The sequence below is a fragment of the Sinohyriopsis cumingii genome, unplaced genomic scaffold (assembly GCF_028554795.1).
Source record: "Sinohyriopsis cumingii isolate HCF-2022 unplaced genomic scaffold, ASM2855479v2 utg003074l, whole genome shotgun sequence".
NCBI lineage: Eukaryota > Metazoa > Mollusca > Bivalvia > Unionida > Unionidae > Sinohyriopsis > Sinohyriopsis cumingii.
The window spans coordinates 157,594-176,143 of record NW_028316387.1 but is presented as its reverse complement, the minus strand read 5'-3'; the positions used below and the strand labels follow the sequence as shown (position 1 = coordinate 176,143).

Below are 18,550 nucleotides of genomic sequence, written 5' to 3'. Positions count from 1 at the left end.
ACTACTTCAAAACTAGTATATAAATTCAGATTGGGGACAAACTGTACAAAGTGACGCATATATGCATGAAGATGCAACTTGCTAACACTAAAATATGTGAGTGAAATTGATGCATGTTCATAGTTACCATCTCAACAAAATAGAAAAATGGTGGATAAGTATTTATTGACAAAAATCAAAATGAATGTAATGCACACTTTTCGATCAAATATAGTTACTCAGAATGTGTACATAAACAGTTGCATTTTGTCTACATATGACTTATATCTCAGTTCATTACTTTTAGTTCTATGCTAGATAATTCAAACTCTACTTTCCAACATGTCCATACGTATCGGAATCTTACACAATTTGGATGATGGAATATTTTTGTAGTGCAATTATTCACAAATGGTCTCCGTATAAAATATAATTTATTTACTTATTTGAAGTCTGTTGATAAGGAACCAAAGCTAGTCATACTTAAATTGATAAATTATTATAGATTTAATTTCGTTGCCATAGCGACCAAAAGTAATGTTAGTATTTGAAAGGTTTAAAAGACGTATTAAAACAATATTGCTGCCATAACTTTTGTCCAACTAAATACAGAATTCATTTTTCAAATGAACTCAGTGTTATCAATCTGTTTAATTATGTAGTTAAGATACTAATTATTATACACGTAGAACAATTATGTTGGTCACGGTTTAGTATGAAGAGAATACTGTTTATGCAATGAAGTCCCACTAACGGAAAACTAATTTTCTTATTGGAGAATCGTTGAAAGACAGATGTCTTACATACTTGTTTTAGACAATTTATATAAACACATCTACAAGCAAGTGCTTGCAAGAATAGATCGGACAAATACACGTATCTCTCTATACATCGGACAAATACATGTATCTCTCTATACATCTGACAAATACATGTATCTCTCTATACATGGACAAATACATGTATCTCTATACATAGGACAAATACATGTATCTCTCTATACATCGGACAAATACATGTATCTCTCTATACATCGGACAAATACATGTATCTATACATAGGACAAATGTAATTGACAAAAACTCCGTCTGCATGTTTATTATCGACTGCAGTGGACTCAACTATTTTTATCGCATCATTTAAAATGAACCCACCCCACCCCCAAAAAATACCCCAAAAAAATCCCAAAACAACAACACCACCACCAAAAAAACCAAAAACATTTTTCTTTCAAAATGTAAAAAAAATAAATTTAAATGTTAGGATTTCATTCATGCAATTAACGACATCTAGAGTGATGTCTCGACGCGTACTACATAAAATTTCATTCTGCCAGCTCCACTACTGAATCTTATGTACGTCTTAACTTTCCTTTACAGTCTATTGACATAAAAACTGAATGCTTAACACCAGCAGTGGATACACTATATACCTGTTATTTCATTAATAGCTTTTACAATTAATGCGTTCTTTATTATAATACCAGAAACACAGTTTTAGAATAACTGGCTTTAGAACAGCTTTCTTTTAAATGCTATTTTGAATTCATCTTTTAATGTTCAACTAACTTGAACACAACTGTCAGTGGCCTATCTAACGGACATTTATTTCTGTAAGATCGTAGTGTCTACATCTGAAAGATTTTTTGAAGTGATATCATCACGTACAACAGCGTTATAATCTCCCATTTATTTGGTTTTCTTTTGACACACTTGAGTGGAGTACTATCGTTTCGGTTACATATGGTACGAAGCCTCAACCAGTGTGTTACACAGCCAAGTGATGAGTTATTTGATCTTTACCGCCAAGTGAGACTGCAACAAACAACAGTAAGAACACATAGGTGTGAGTAAGCAGAAGTGAATGGGGGATCTTGTGTCCAATACATATGCACGATATTGATAGGGACAGCGGTTGTTAGGTATTCTTTTAAGTGGCGCTATAGATCTGATAGGCATGAAAATCACTATTATTAAAAGTACTGGTGTTAACATAATGGCATCTTCGCTAGCCAAGGTTCCGATAACCCGATGTAGATAGGGTTATCGGAACCTTGGCTAGCGAAGACGACACAACGATTTCTCATTCATTATAAATCAAAAGATCAAGAGTTCTGAGGTTTCTAATGGTGAACATTACTTGGCACCTACACAAAATCTGAAACAAAATAGATTTCTCAGCAACAATATTAACCTATAATGATTCTGACAAGACTAGAAAATGTATATTGTTAATGAAATTCTGCTGGTAGGCATGCAGTGTATTTAAATAAAGTTAGAACTGTATTTGTTAAGTTGGTAACAGTGAAAACCACAAAAGGCTAAGTTTATATGTGGACCATATGGAATCGCACAGAATGCTAACGTTATATTCAATCTTCATGAAGTGCAGGTAGTTATTTTTCATATATAAAAACTATAATATGGATTTGTTTGCATATCAAATTTAAAATAAAACATTTTATGAAACACTTCCTACGTGAAATTTGATGAATTTATTTCCATGCAAATTTTAAAATTGTACCAGTCTAGCATTTAAACTGGTGATTTATTATTCTGAACACGGTGCCAAGGCTAATCAGTTTTCCTCACAGCAAATTATGCTGTAAATGAGAGCAGAACATTCATTTATTACCCAAGTGTTTAAGTATTAGTCTATGACATCAGTAATTGCAATGCGTTTTGTATTTAAATACTGAAACTCTTTAGAACTGTTTATAGATTAAATAGATTCTCATGCAAGACTTTTTAGCTTTTAAGATGTGGTTGTAATGTGCTTTTGATATCCTCATATCATTTCCTATTAAATGTTTTCCTTTAAAATTTATGAGCATGTTGTATTCAGCCGCAATAGTGGATCGATCGTTTCATGAGCAATTTTATTAGAGTAGTCCTTATTAATACATTGTATTGAACTTCTAAGTTGTCAAACATTTCAGGGAAATAAAAAAGAACACTCTTTGTATAATTATCAGCCCGCTGCTGGAACTAGCTTATGTGAAAACGAAACTGACGAGGAAATTTGTTCCCATCAGTTTGAAAGATCAGCAATACAATGAAGGTTTTGATTTCTAGATTCCCAAGTCATTTACATTTCATGTTGCTGTCATAAGAGTCTCTCTCGTCCATTTCCTTTTCAATTTAATTGCTGAGAGAGAGAGAGAGAGAGAGAGAGAGAGAAAGAGCAAAAGCAACGTTATAACACAAGAAGAGTGTCATGCTTGTTCTCCTTTTTTTTTGTGGACAAAAGACTTTCGGCTAAGCAATGAAAGGAATACCTCATTAGTCAATGATGACACCCCCGAAAAAGGATTAGTATTACATAATATTTTTCACTTCATTTCATAGAATTAAAAATTTTGTTCTAAGAATATTGAGTTGTTTTAATGGGGTGATATCAACAGACACAGGTTTTGATGTTTTGTTTATCTTCTGTGTGGTATTACTGACATTTTGGTTTCATTATATGCCAACATAAATTAAGTCATCGCAATAAACTTGTAAAACTTGTGGAATCCATTCAATTTTAAAAGTTTCAACTTTATTTGTGGCAATTGCAGAAAACCATTCAAAATTTGCTCGATTCCTGAGATGATGACTAATGAATGATCAAATCATTTATAACCGTTAATCTGTTTGGATAATAATATTGTGTCATCAAAATCAGCTCACCATTCTGTTTCTTTATGCATCTAATATAAAAAACGATCCCAGTTTCTCTATACTGCAGTCGCATTTTTCTTCCCTTTATTTCGTCTCCTCCTTGTCAAGCTTTTCTCCAAAATATGAAGGAGAATGTCAGCTGCTTTGAAATTCTTCCTTGCAAAAACACCACAGCCAATAAAACATGAAATAAAGGATGTACTCCATTTGTTCAAGAACAAAAGAAAATCGACTTGGGGTTCTGTGGTTGTAGTGCAAAAACACTGGTTTCTCTGCTTCGAACTTCTTCCTCGCAAAAACACCAAAACCTATAAAACAAGAAGAAAAAAAGAAAAAAAAGATCTACTCCAATTGTTCACTTGCACATTAATATTATCACGGGGTTGTGCGGATGTAGTGCAAAGTTTTGCTTTGTCTGAATGGAGGAGTTCTTCTAACAAATCGTTATGTGTGGGTACAAGTGGCCTAATTTTTATTATTCACGATGCATCTCTATGGCAGACGTAAAACTTAACTTAAGCGTTGATATAAAACAGGACAGAATGACAGACATTATAAATCCACTATAACAAGGAACTACTTTGTAATCTGGCTACAAAAGAATTGCACCATATAAAAGACAGACACATTCACAAAAATGGTAGCCAGCAAACAATTTGGAAAGATTTATCAATGAATAATAAATTACGTAAATACAGTTTAACTCTTTGTATTGTGATTTTAATATTTTTGAAAGCGTTAAAATTATTGTGGCCACTGACGGAACTCAGAATACCGGAGTCTCCTTTTGCACACACGTAAAAATGATTATGTTAAGCATGGGACAAACCAGCTGAAAACCAGACTGTCCAATATAAAACAGGATATCACACTAGCTGAAACTAGCTTTAAGGGCACAAACCATGGCAGGTCGAGGATTACACCAGTTCCTTTCTCTCTCTCTCTCTCTCTCTCTCTCTCTCGTCTGTTCTTAATTACACGTCAAATTTCAATTTTTATTTTCATACAGTGTCAGATATACTTTGTCTCTCTCTATGTTAGCTTCTCTCGGAGAGAGAGAGAGAGAGAGAGAGAGAGAGACGGAAGTCTCGTTTCCTCTTGGCATATATTGAGTTCAGCATGCATACAACTTGAATCATGTGTTCAAGTTTTATTATATAACTTAAGGCTTCTTGTTCATCAAAGTAAAAGAACCGTTACATATGATGACTGATTTAGGATAGATTTTCATCTTGAGGCTGATATCACCATTAGAGAATACATAATTAATTAAAGCTGATAAAACCCCTAACATGCACAATATTAGTCAGATAAATTAGCCCCCTCAATCTGCATTTATACTGATGGATGATTTTTCGGTCTGATGTCACTTGTTTAATAAACTACGCAATTTTGATGCCTATAAATCTGTCCGGAACACATCAGCGTACAGTTTAGACACTTAATGGTATTTGGTAACAGTCGTATGTTGCCATAAATTTAAAATGGTTACGTTACCGGTGACTTATGTGTATAACATGTACAATGATGTGTTGCGGACTAGATTGCCGGCAAACTATTCCTTGATTTTATGAATAGGTGAGTTCGGACCTACAGGTCGTCCAGTATCAACACAGACTGTTGAGGGGGGGGGGGGCTGATTTATCACACTAGTATATCATATGCTGTTTCTAGCCTATGTTTGTTGCTGTACATATGAAAACGCACAAATTCCTATGATCATCACCTAGTTGTTATTATTGTTTAAACCACATATTAAATGACCAAAAAATGACTCTTTATCATGTTAAGACTTCGTTTTAAGCATCTGTAAGCTGTTACCCTCTGTAGATGTGGTCGTCATACTTTTACTAACATGAAGAGATTACAGCCATGGTTGTCACTTCATGACATAGCAAAAATAGCAAACGGTTGTCAGCTTTGTCGTATCTTGGTCTGTTCATATGCTTCATTCAGAGCTCTTAGTAATTCATTACCAGCTGTTTGTTGAAGACTTAATATTCTGAGTTTCTTCCACCCACTTCTTTTTTCCTCGTTTGTATTATAGTGCTATATGTGACTATGTGTACCTATTTGCCGACTATGGCAGCATCTTCGCTAGCCAAGGGTAGTCAGTAGTCGATCCAATTCATTCCACATCAACCCCATGGCATACTACGGAATTGCTATACGTTTGCATGCATCTGAAAGAAACTGATCAAATCAGATCACTTGTTAAATTTAAAATGGGTGATTGCTTGGAATAATCATAACGGCCTTCTTACACAACAACACGTGTTGCAAGTAAGTTTCTGCAATTTAAAGATGTTAAATAACTTAATTCCGAGTTGATGTCTGTTGACATCGGGCAAATCACATTTTCCTTTAATGTGACATGTCACGTAGCGAAGTCTGTCTCATTAGTTACTAGTAATTGATTCACTTCTTTTAGAAATAGATTTCTTTTTCCGCAAGGGGGTGCTTATTAAAGCGCCGTTTTAGGTAGATAAATGAGCCAGAGTTGATGTAAAGCTAAATGGATCGACTAATGTTGGCTTCATTATATGCTATAGGAGTTGTACATGCCTCAGATAACTTTCAAGAACTTCGCAAGTCTAAAACACCCAATTCACAAATATATCAATGTCTTTAACTATGAAAGAAAAAAAGCTGAATAATTCACATGACAGCCTGAAATCAAGAAATTTGACAGGGATAAATTTAAGAAACTATTATTTGCTAATTAATCGTACTTTATCAGAACTCATGACGCTGAAGATAACCAACGAGCCACAATGTACTAAATACACTAGTCGACCTTCACAACAGTTGTTGTTGTTGTTGTTGTTGTTGTAGGGTTTAACGCCATTTTTCAGCACAAGATATGCTATGCATGGCGGCCAGCATAATGGTGGAGGAAGAACCCGGAAAAACCCCGGAAAGAACCACCGACCCACGAGAAGCTACCGGCAAGCTTTCTCACGTACTTCACAACAGATCAGCATGTCTACTGACACAAGGTAAAATTTGATCGATAACAGTCTGCTCTTCTACGCACTGCAGACACTCACTACCGTATATGACTGTATATATCTGACCGCTCTGATACACAAAATACGTTTGTATCAGGTATTTTCCTATTTAGAATTGGATGTAGGAAGTAAACCAAACTAAACAATATATACCATAAAAATTAAATGTTTTGTACTATTTGTATATAAATAGTTATCTGTTAATGAAATTACTGCTTATTGTGAATTTAGTTGCTACTAAAAGCTTGTCATCACGTGTCTTTTACTAATTTGAATTTCCCGGATGGCCGAGTGGTCTAAGACGCTCGCCTTCATAGATCACTAATGCATCTCAAGTTTGTCCACGTGGGTTTCGAGTCTCGGCTCGACCGTAGTGGTTATGCGAGAAAGCTTGCCAGCAGCTTCGCCTGGGTTTATGGTTCTTTCAAAGGTCTTTCCGAGTTCTTCCTCTCCAATTACACTGGCGGCCATGTATTGCCTATTGTGTGCTGAAAATCTGGCGCTAAAACCCCACAAAATCTCAAACTAAACTGTTCCTAATTAAGGAAACACTGATATTTTCTTTCCAATTTCATTGACCGCTTCCTTTTGAAAGGAAAGGTTTTATGGCTAGATCAATTCATATAGCTGTGGCAGTAGTGGTCATACGTTTGTAAAGCTTCAGATATGAGACAAACATTAATCCCCGGATACATCTGGTATCCAGGGAGAACAGCCTTCTTTTCTGTTTGGGATATACGTGTCAATTTCTAATTATAATCTCATGTATGCACGCCAGCATGTATATATTTCTGAATAGAAATCCAATGATTTTGTGCATTTAGCTGAGAGTTAATTTCCGCATGCCTAGCGACTTGCTTCCCGTGTAACTTGTATCCTTTCTTTCTGCCTTATCCCATCCGTTTTGGGGGTAAGAATATGGCCGAATAGATAAGGTCGAGCAATGGAAGTGATTGACCCCTGTCAGCAGGAACTGCCTTAGCCTTGCGGGGCCCAGTTTGGATCATTTTGGCTGGGATCCCTGATTTTACGCGCGTGGCCCCCTGTGAGTACAGCATTTGGAAATAAATTTGTAAACAAGTTTTATATGATACTGAACTTAAACTTTTCTTCAATCACTTTAAAATTACTTTTTCTCTATAGATATATTTTTAAAAATTACTAACGTGCGGGGCCCCTCTGAGCGCGGGGCCCGATTGGTCCAAATCGGTCCTGACTGTTACTGAGACAAAGGCTGTTCAAGTTATGGAAAGGTCTTGCAGTGATATGTCTGGCAAAGAACGAATGTTAAAAGGAAATTCGATACATCCAACGTCACCGTGTTCCATTGTTAAGTAGCAGATATATAACGATGAATAGTCTCAGTGCAATACATAAATATTTCACAGAATAAGTCTTAATGAACCACTAAATTTTGCCTGTGTGACATCTTTGTTGAAGATAAAGTATGTTATTTGTTATCGCCCTGTTTTATGTTAATATGCCATCTTGCACGATAGATAGATAGATAGATAGATAGATAGATATATTCAAATTAGTTTCCTTTTAGTCTTTTGTTTAACTTCTATTAGAGAACCCAAAGGAATCAAAGTTGGGTAGGAAAAGGCTGAAAGAGTGATCAGCGTTCGATAACGTAGTGAGAAATCCCTTTCGTAACAATAGTATGGTCTTCGTTCAGTATGGTTTTACAAAAGTTCCTTCGTGAAGGAAGTAATGAAAATGAAACTGTTGACGAACAAAATACGGAGAATTACGCAAAGAAAATTTAGACTCGCTCACAAGTGGAGTCAACTGCAAACAGCAAAGATCCTGATCTGACATAGCATATTGCGCCTGCAGATCAGGGTCTGTTTTTTGTTCTACTGATAACTCTTAACAAACAAAATCCAAAGACCCAGATCTGCCAGCACATTATGCAACGGCAGACATGAGTGTGCATTTGCAGTTGTACTTTTCTTGTGAGTGAGTATATACGGCATGAGAGACAAGAAGACCGCGTACAGTTTGAATATGAGAGAGACAAGAAGACAGCGGTACAGTCTGAATAGTTCAAATATTTTGACGTTTTATTAAAAAAAAGTCACTCTATGTTTTTCTTTTCTTTTGCATTGTAAGTGTTATGAGGTATATACATATATCACAAAATACTCGTATTGCGATAGATTTAGTTGCATGTATAGAAATTTTAATTCAAATTAATAGAAAAAAGCCAGTGGGATGACGTATGATAATTTTCAACTTATATTTGGATTAAGATTCGATTAACTTTGCTTGGTTAAGAAAGGTTTTAGCACATGAATCAAAATGTAGAGATGGCCTGGTGGCTCACTCCCTTACATTAATATTTTCTCGTCTTTTCGGATTATATTTTCACAAATTATTATTAAAACAATTATATACATGTTGAGTAGCTGGAACTGCTGTGTATGCTAAAATATTATTTCAGTTTGAAACTTGTGACAAGTCAGATCTTCTCCAGTCTTAAATATCGTCAACTCATCAATTTGTAATTTCTAGGCTGAGTGTCGCCAGTGAGTCCCTAACATTGTGAGCTTATCGGCGTTTCAAATCAAACTGAAGATCTCGATGTAAATAGTCAGACAGATTGCGCAAACAGGTGCTCTACGCGAGCTTGATGTTGAGGAATAAAACAATCTGAATGAGAAAAAAAAATCATACAGAGTAACAAAATACCTTAGATTACCCCCATGACACATTCTGACATAGACCCTCTCTATTATACTATGTAAGAGAGAAGGTAACTTCCAAATACTTGGTTCCATCCATGACCCTGGATTTCCTTCTGCTATTTCAGTCTTTAAAAGCATACGACCATACTCTGTGGCTTGATGAGATATTTTTCTATTCATCAAACCATCATTGACTTTTCTGTGTTGTACCGAACTGAAGTTACGGGCTCCGAAACGAGCGATTTTCGCGAATTTTACCTGCCGGGACAACGCCGTGCTCTTGTGACAACCGGTGAAAAGAACTACATATACCATATTTGCGAATCTACGATACATTCCTTCTTGAATTACAGAATAGTAGTAGATGCAAAGGTAAGTTTTTACTTACCATTAACTCGATTCAACTTTAGGAATCATGTTCCATGGAAGAATTAGACATTGTCTTCTTCACTGCACACATCGTATACAAGCGACTCTCATTTTCAAAACATGTACACTTTGGGGCACACACGTCAACGGCGAAATATGATTGGCTCAAAAGGTTATACTTTAATGTATACTCTCATTAACTGAAGAGATTCAAATGATTCCTAACATGATGCGATCATGTTATTACCTATTTTTGCCTGGGTACAAATAGTCTACATAGAGAAACGGTTCTCTGATGCATGTATATTATTTAAGTATAACCTTCGCGAAAATTGCACGTTTTGGAGCCTGTAACTTCAGTTTGGTACAACGCAGAAAAGTCAATGATGGCTTGATGAATAGAAAACATTTCAGGAGTAAAACAAGCCATAGATTATGGTCGTGTGCCTTTAAAGACGGAAATAGCAGATGGAAATAGAGGGTCGTGGGTGGAACCAAGTGTTTGGAAGTTACGTACCTTCTCTTTTATAGTATGATAGAGAGGGTCCTATGTCAGAATGGGTCATGGATGTAATCTAAGGTAATTTTGTCACTCTGCATGATTTTTTTCTTCAGATTATTGTTTTGTGTTTTTTTTTCTCAACATCAAGCTAGCTGTCCTTCTCGTTTCTGTAACAGTCCATTTCAGTACAAGCTGTGTCATCAGCGTCAAATATTTACATAGTCCGAGTTTTCTCTGACCCTTGTCACCACATTTTTCATATTTGGACATTTATGTTGGGGTGTAGGGTCAGAGTCCATTCCCTATCGAAAAGTTGGAATTCGCCGACACCGTTTGGTGTCGGCATGGAGTAGCCGCTTACTAGCCGGTGTAGTGTTAAATTTTGACCCTCGTTGAATTCTGACCCTCCGGGTCTGCTTTTAACGTTGAAAGTTGACCCAGGGTCAGTTCTTAACGTTGAATTTTGATTTCACAGTCGTTGAAAACTGATCGCAGCGTTGAATTTTGATCAGATTTCCGGGTCATTTTTTAACGGATATTGTTTTAAGTTATACATACATGGGTTTATCAATCGTCAATAAGGAAATGCTTAGTATGTATAAAATCAACAAAAGCAATGTAATGCAGTACATGTAGTAATGAAATTATGAACATAGTTATCTTCCATATTTGAAATGGATATAATGTAATTTTGTTTGTACTTCGCCTGCTGTGTTCCATCAAACAATCAATGACCCTCTTAGAGCCTTAACCAAACAAAATCAACCATGGGAATGGAGTAAAAAACGATAAAGCGTTTGAAAAACTCAAAACAGAATTTAATAAAATAACGCAATAATAGCGTAATTTGATCCTAATAAGGAAACGCAATTACTTGTACATACAATTCCTGTCGGTCTAGGCACATTATTAACTAATAATGGAAAGATTATTGCCTACGCCTGTAGAGCACTTTTCAGATGTAGACCAACATTTAAAGAAAGACACCAGAGTAGTATATTGGGACGATAGGGCGATAATGGGTATTAGCATTACAAACCACCCTGGGACGATATGACGACAAGATTTATAGCGACAATGGGAATTAGCATTACAAACCACCCTGGGACGATATGGCGACAAGAGTTATAGCGACAATGGGAATTACCATTACAAGGTCCCGTGGGACGATATAGCGACAAGTACTTTGAAGTACAACCTGGGCCTGTATAGCGTCAAGGGAAAATTAACAAAGGAATATATCATGGGCCTGCCTAGCGTCAAGGGGAAATAAACATGGGAATATATCATGGATTATAAACACTGATACCACATTTAAAAAATAATTATTTTTTGGGAGGGTTAGGCATGAAAAGTCATTTGGTTCTTCTGCTTTTTCTTCTTCTACTTTCTCCATTTCTTTATCCATCTCCCAAATTTTCCCAATATTTCTTTCTCTTTGTGTTCCGACTCAGGAATCCAGTCTGGATGACCTATCGCTCTACATTTCTCCTGGACATTCATCCAGTTTTTGTTCATTCTCTCAAATGCTTCTTTTTTCTTTCTGTTCTCTTGTTCTTTCCTATCTTTTGCCCATGTGTCTTTAACGTTCTTGACTTCTTCTTCCAAGACCCTTTTCATAATTTCTTCTGCTTTCTGGAAACCGCTCCGGTGGCCTAGTGGTTAGAGCGTCCGCCTCGGATGCGGGAGGTCGTGGGTTCGATCCCCGGCCGAGTCATACCAAAGACTTACAAAAATGGTACTAAGAGCTGCTTCGCTTGGCGCTCAGCATTAAGAGGTAGGTGTTAGGACTGGTCGGCCTGGTGCCAGGATAATGTGACTGGGTGGGACATCATGCTACATGTCTGCGGCATGATGCCCCATTGCTAGACATCACTATAAACTGCAACATTGCAGACATCGTAGCGATATGGCTGGAAATTGTTAAAGCTACGTTAAAAATCCAAATCACACACACACTGCTTTATGGACTTGGTCCCGTCCCATTTTGACAAAAGCCCACTCTGTCAAGTTAAAGATATCATCCAAAAAACACCTGACTTTGATAACAATTTCAAGAGACTGCTTCAATGTTCCGACTCTTACATATTCAGGCGAGATGAAACCTCTCAACTTCTTTACCTCTTCTTCTATCATCCCTTCAGTGTTCTCCCTGGCTATTTTCAGATTGTTGGTTGGTTAGTTGGATTATAGTGGGTTTCGTTTTTTTGAAAATGTACCGCTTGTTTATTCACGCACTGCGTTATTTTTAATTACTCCTAGGGGAAGGAAAAGAAGCCTCATCCCCCAGGCTTTTATGTACTCACAGAGTACTTTTTAATTTAGCCACTCAAGTGTAGGACTAACTAGTCCTTAACAACCTGACTGAAAGGCTAATAAACATGAGTGGGAATAGTCACACCACACACTCGTGTTTCTTAGTTGGATTGAAATGCCCCAGGTGTCAACCCAAGCAGTATGTGACGCCCGCTACGATTGGTCGGCAGCGATGACGTCACATTAGGACACCGGGTCTTGTGGCAGGTGGAAATCGTTCCACATACTGCCACGTTTACGTTGTCTGAGCGTGGTAAAGGAGGAAAGGTACTCGGAAAGCCAGCCATGGATGTCATGTACTCCCCAAAACGCCAGCCCGTACTTATTCCAAATCATGTCCAGTTTTACTAATGGACAAAATATACCAATAATGTGTTAGCCACCTCTGCAATTAATCAAATCATAAGAGTTATACATTTTGAATAAGTTTGAATTTAGTGTACATAGTGTACATACTTATTGAAATTAAAAACCAATCGGTCAAGTCTAAACGACTTATAGCAATTGAGTAACGCATGGTAAAATAGTAAGTGTGAGAATTTAAACGGCGGTACCAAAACAGATCAATTCAGATGTAAGATTAGTTGATCTAGGAGGAATACCAAGCCAAAATGGATCCCTATTAGATATTTACAGGCAATTTTAGTAGTCCTAAGAAGGGCTTTTGTTTTCAGGCAAACGTTCACCGTCTGTCCTCTGCTTTCCTGCATAGCTGGGCTGTTTGCTTTCTTCGTTAGTTTCCCTTGGAAAGGCATAACCATGAAGTTTAGCGATGTATTTAGCCGCCTCGGTCAGCTGGCTTAAGGAGAACTCTGAGTAAGCTTCATAATAGAGCGCCAATTAATGTATTGGATTGCATTGACGAAGTGGCCCGCTTTTTTGATATCATCAATTGCCTTTCCCAGTCCCATATTCCGGTAGACAGAGCCTTCCTTTCTTTCCACTCTGTTTAGGTGGTCAGGTTCCTCAGCTTCATCGCCACTGGATGATGATACTTCCAGGGCCGCTGCCAGCGTGGAAGTTTCAAATTCTTCGGGGTCGTCTGCCAACATTGCCTGGATTTGACTGAGTATGTTAGTAGAAATAGCTGTGGAAGCTTGATTTAAAATTTCAGCCAGATGTTGTTTAAGAGACAAGGAGACGGTTAAGGGTAGATCAGGAAGGCAGTATAGATAAAGATTTTTTTAAATAAATTTTTTCTTTTCTTTTTTTCTTCTTGAATTCCTTATTTATTTGATTCCTTATCTTATTGGTTTGGAGTGAAAACTTGTTTATGGTTGTTTGTATGTTATTATGGAGCCCTGTTTTAATTAATTCCTATTTTCCTATTTTAATTTTTTGTGGCCTTAATTGGTTTTTATTATTCGGGCTATGAACGGCTGTGTCAGTCTGTGAACCCACGAGACCTAGCAGACCGTCATAATTCCCAAACAGTGATTTTTTTTATTTTTAAAAATTGTTTTTTTTTTTTTTAAATTAGATTTGTCCTTAACTGGTTTTTATTATTCGGGCTATGAACGGATGTGTCAGTCTGTGAACAGATTGTTTGCAAAGTCCAAGCTGCCTGGGAACTTCCATTCTCTTTCAAGTCTTTCCACTACATACTCCGGATCTATCATCCAATACCAAGTCTCCTTCAACTGGTTAAACAAGTCAGATACTGCTACCATCTTCTTTTCGCTTATTCCATAGAATGGCGCAAATGACGGGCCCTTTTTACATTTATATCTAAAGCACGGACGTGAAGGAAAACATTCCCTACTTTTGCCTTCTCATAATTTATAAACTACTCAAACAAAGATAATGATACAAACACCTAATCACATTATATACTATCCACACACGCAGAGATGCCAAATCAAACCCCAAAATCTACCATCCACACACGCCAAGAAGCAGAAACAAACCCATCATTTACTATCACACACGCAGAGATGCCAAATCAAACCCCCAAATTTACCATCCACACCCACACACGCTGAGAAGCAGAAACATAACCAAAATATTCTGTCCACACACGCTGAGAAGCCAAATCAAACCCAAAATGTACCATTCACACACGTCAAGAAGCAGAAACAAACGCACCATTTACTATCCGCACACACAGAGATGCCAAATTAAACACAAAATCTACTATCCACATACGCGAGAAGTCAGATCAAACCAAAACTATACTATCCACACACAGGGAGAAGACAAATTAAACCCTAACTATGCTATTCACACACACCGGGAAGCAAAAACAAAACCCAATTATACTATTAACACAAAAGGAAAGTTAAACAACCACACACTCTACTATCCACACAAACCTAAGTGAGCGCTTACAAACACCAATACTCTACTATCCACACACGGAGAAGCAGAAACATAACCATAATATACTATCCACACACGCTGGGAAGCCAAAACATAACAACAATCTACTATCCACACAAGCCGAAAAGCCGAAACATAACCACAATCTACTATCCACACACGAGAAGAAGGCAAATCAAACCCAAAATTTACCAATCACACACGTCAAGAAGCAGAAACAAACCCACCATTTATTATCCACACACGTAGAGATGCCAAATCAAACCCCAAAATCTACCATCCACACACGCCAAGAAGCAGAAACAAACCCACCATTTACTACCCACACACGCAGAGATGCCAAATCAACCCCCAAAATCTACCATCCACACGCGGGAGAAGCTAACAACATAACCACAATCTACTATCCACACACGGAGAAGCAGAAACATAACCATAATAAACTATCCACACACGCTGAGAAGCCAAAACATAACCACAGTATACTAATCACACATGAGAAGAAGCCAAATCAAACCCAAAATTTACCATTCACACACGTCAAGAAGCAGAAATAAGCCCACCATTTACTACCCACACACGCAGAGATGCCAAATCAACCCCCAAAATCTACCATCCACACACGGGAGAAGCTAACAACATAACCACAATCTACTATCCACACACGGAGAAGCAGAAACATAACCATAATAAACTATCCACACACGCTGAGAAGCCAAAACATAACCACAGTATACTAATCACACATGAGAAGAAGCCAAATCAAACCCAAAATTTACCATTCACACACGTCAAGAAGCAGAAATAAGCCCACCATTTACTACCCACACACGCAGAGATGCCAAATCAAACCCCAAAATCTACCATCCACACACGGGAGAAGCTAAAAACATAACCACAATCTACTATCCACACACGGAAAAGCAGAATCATAACCATAATATACTATCCATACAGGTGAAGGTGTAAAAAACCATATTCTCTACTATCATCTACACAAACGTACTTCAGGACACACGGTACTAATTATACGGAAGAACTGTGAACCAGTCTAGAAATGGGTGAAAAAAATAATAGAGTATTTACAGGTTTGGTGGTCCATAATTGGTTAATAATGAAAATTAAAATTTTAGGAAAAATATCTTTTGAGAGCTTATCCTATATGTAATGTAAAAAAAATATTGACAAATTTCTACTGATGCAATTTTAGCATTTTTGCAGGTTTGACTCAGGAGTACTCAATACTGAAAGTAGCACCTGATTCATTTGGTGTAGAATTAATAACACGTGTTTCATGCACATGTATGTAAACAAAATGCCGTGGGTCATATAGTGTTCTCCACACATAAGCTTGCACCAAGGTTAGATGTGCATGAAGAATTATAGGTCTCATTTTCAGCACCCAGAAATTTTAAGTTATTGAATTTTGAATATGATAGCGTTTCCATATGTTTACCATTGGAGTTGAATTAGTACCATGAGTCCTTCAGCGCTTACAAAACCCAATAATCTATCATTCACACAAACGTACGTGAGCGCTTACAAACACATAAACACACACACACACACACACACACACACACACAATTACACCAGGAAAGGAGGGAGTGTTTATATAAACACTACTCCACATTCTCACATTGGCAAATTGAATAGTGTTTCTTTTCTAGAGTTTTTGGTTATCCCTGAAAAGGGCTGTTTTTTGGAACTCCACATACACCTGTTAGTGATGGCATCTTCCAGGTCTTGCTCCACAAACACATCTTCTGATCCAGTAATTATCCCAGTTGACTGTAGTAGATGGGAGTGCAGAGGCTTGATGATTAGCCTCAGCACCCCAATCTTCTGTCCCTGGGATAATATAAACTTCCCTCTCTCTTCTTCTATGTCGCAGTCTAGGATGTTGTGGCCTCCTTATTTCTTCTTCCCAGCTTTCAGTTTGGAGAATCACAGGTAATTGTACTACTGGTGGAAGAGTCTATGGATGTGGTTGACGTTGTGGTACTGTTACTGTTGTTTGTGGAGGCGTCCTCGCCTCAGGTTTCACCTCACACTTAGGTCTCATCATAGGGTGAGACCTGATCCCTCTCTTCTTTTCCTCCTCTTCTCTCTTTCTTCTCTGCTCCTCCTCCTCTATCATTCTTCCTTCTTCTACAATGGCCTCCGCTGCCAGCTCATTCAGGAGGCGCCTGGCATATTACAGGTGCATCTGGAGTTCCAACAGTTTGCTTATTCTGCTACTCATTCTTCACTGATGTCTCGTCGACAATGGGTAGCCAGACTGACGAGTGTTTCTCTATACATAATTGAAGCACGGACGTGAAGGAAAACATCCCCTAAGACCCAAATCTTACATTACCTATATGATTACCGAAGAAAAAAAACAAGAAAAAAAAAACGCTCGGACCTAAAAGAAACATTTACTTTCTTCTACTAATAATTAATTATTCAACATTCCAAAAGGAAATCAGACAGGAACCTCATATAGCGGTATTCATAGACTTTGAAAAGGCATTCGACCTAGTGTGGACTAAGTGCTTATTAGCCAAATTAAATCACTACGCCATATGTACAACTTCATCGAATACTTCCTAACGAACCGCAAGATAATAACCAGAGTTGGTGACACTCACTCTGATTTACAACCCTTAGAAAACGGAACTGCACAAGGGAGTGTATTCAGTCCCACTCTGTTCAACCTCATGATGAATGACCCAGATAAGAACTTGGCATCTAACCTAACTGAAATATCGCAATTTGCGGACGATAGTGGAATATGGAGAGCAGGAAACCCCTCCAACCACAAAATAATTAAAGACTTACAAGATAGCTTAAACAACATAGGAAAGTGGGCTGATAAACGGGGTTTCAAACTAGCACAAGAAAAAACTATAGCCGTAATATTTACCTCAAAACGTAAAATAAACAAGCATCTCCCTACACTGACAATACACAATCATGAAATTAAGTACGAAAAATTTGCAAGATTCCTGGGAATGTATTAAGCTGGGGACACCACATCAAATAATTAATTAAAAGATGTAATAGGGACCTCAACCTCCTCAAAAGCCTTAAAGGAACCGACTGGGGATCCAATCAAGAAACACTGCTAACCCTATACAGGGCACTGATTAGATCCAAACTAGACTACGGATGCCAAATATACAACTCAGCACCTAAACAGCATCTTAAAAAACTAGACAATATACAAAGAAAAGCCCTCATCACAATCACTGGCGCGCTACCATCAACATCTCTAGCAGAACTCCTAGTACTAACCAGAGAACTTTCGCTCTGTCTCTGACGACAAGAACTGATTCTAAGATACGCAGCCAGATTAACATCCCACTCAAATTCCCACCCCACTAGAATAGCGATAGAAAAATGTGACAAACCATTTAGCAATAAACTGCAACACCTAACCCCTACAGGGAAATTAGTGGACGAACTTATAGAACAATTCTACATTGGAAACCTCTAACATAAAACAAACAAGCACTTCGGAACCGAACCTTGGACCAACGAAGAGCCAAAAATCAATACCCTCACCAAATATGGCAATAAAAAGGATCAAGAACATCAATTACACACCATCGCAACAGAAGAAATTAACACCAACTACTCAAATTTCCTTAAGATATACACTGATGGATCAAAAACTAAAGGACCAGACAAAACGGCAGCAGCATTTGTCATCCCTGA

General features: G+C 37.5%; 1 long non-coding RNA gene across 2 annotated transcripts; it reads right to left on the bottom strand.

The window, feature by feature from the left end:
• Nucleotides 1-3,497: 3,497 nt before the first annotated feature.
• Nucleotides 3,498-9,984, bottom strand: LOC149769898 (uncharacterized). 2 transcript variants are annotated; one of them, XR_016419020.1, is made up of 2 exons: nucleotides 9,731-9,984; nucleotides 3,498-3,949 (listed from the first exon to the last, which is right to left on the bottom strand). It is a non-coding gene; the product is annotated as an uncharacterized LOC149769898 (long non-coding RNA). The 2 variants fall into 2 exon arrangements; XR_016419021.1 differs by lacking the exon at nucleotides 9,731-9,984 and adding an exon at nucleotides 6,374-6,592.
• Between the last annotated feature and the right edge of the window lie 8,566 nt (nucleotides 9,985-18,550).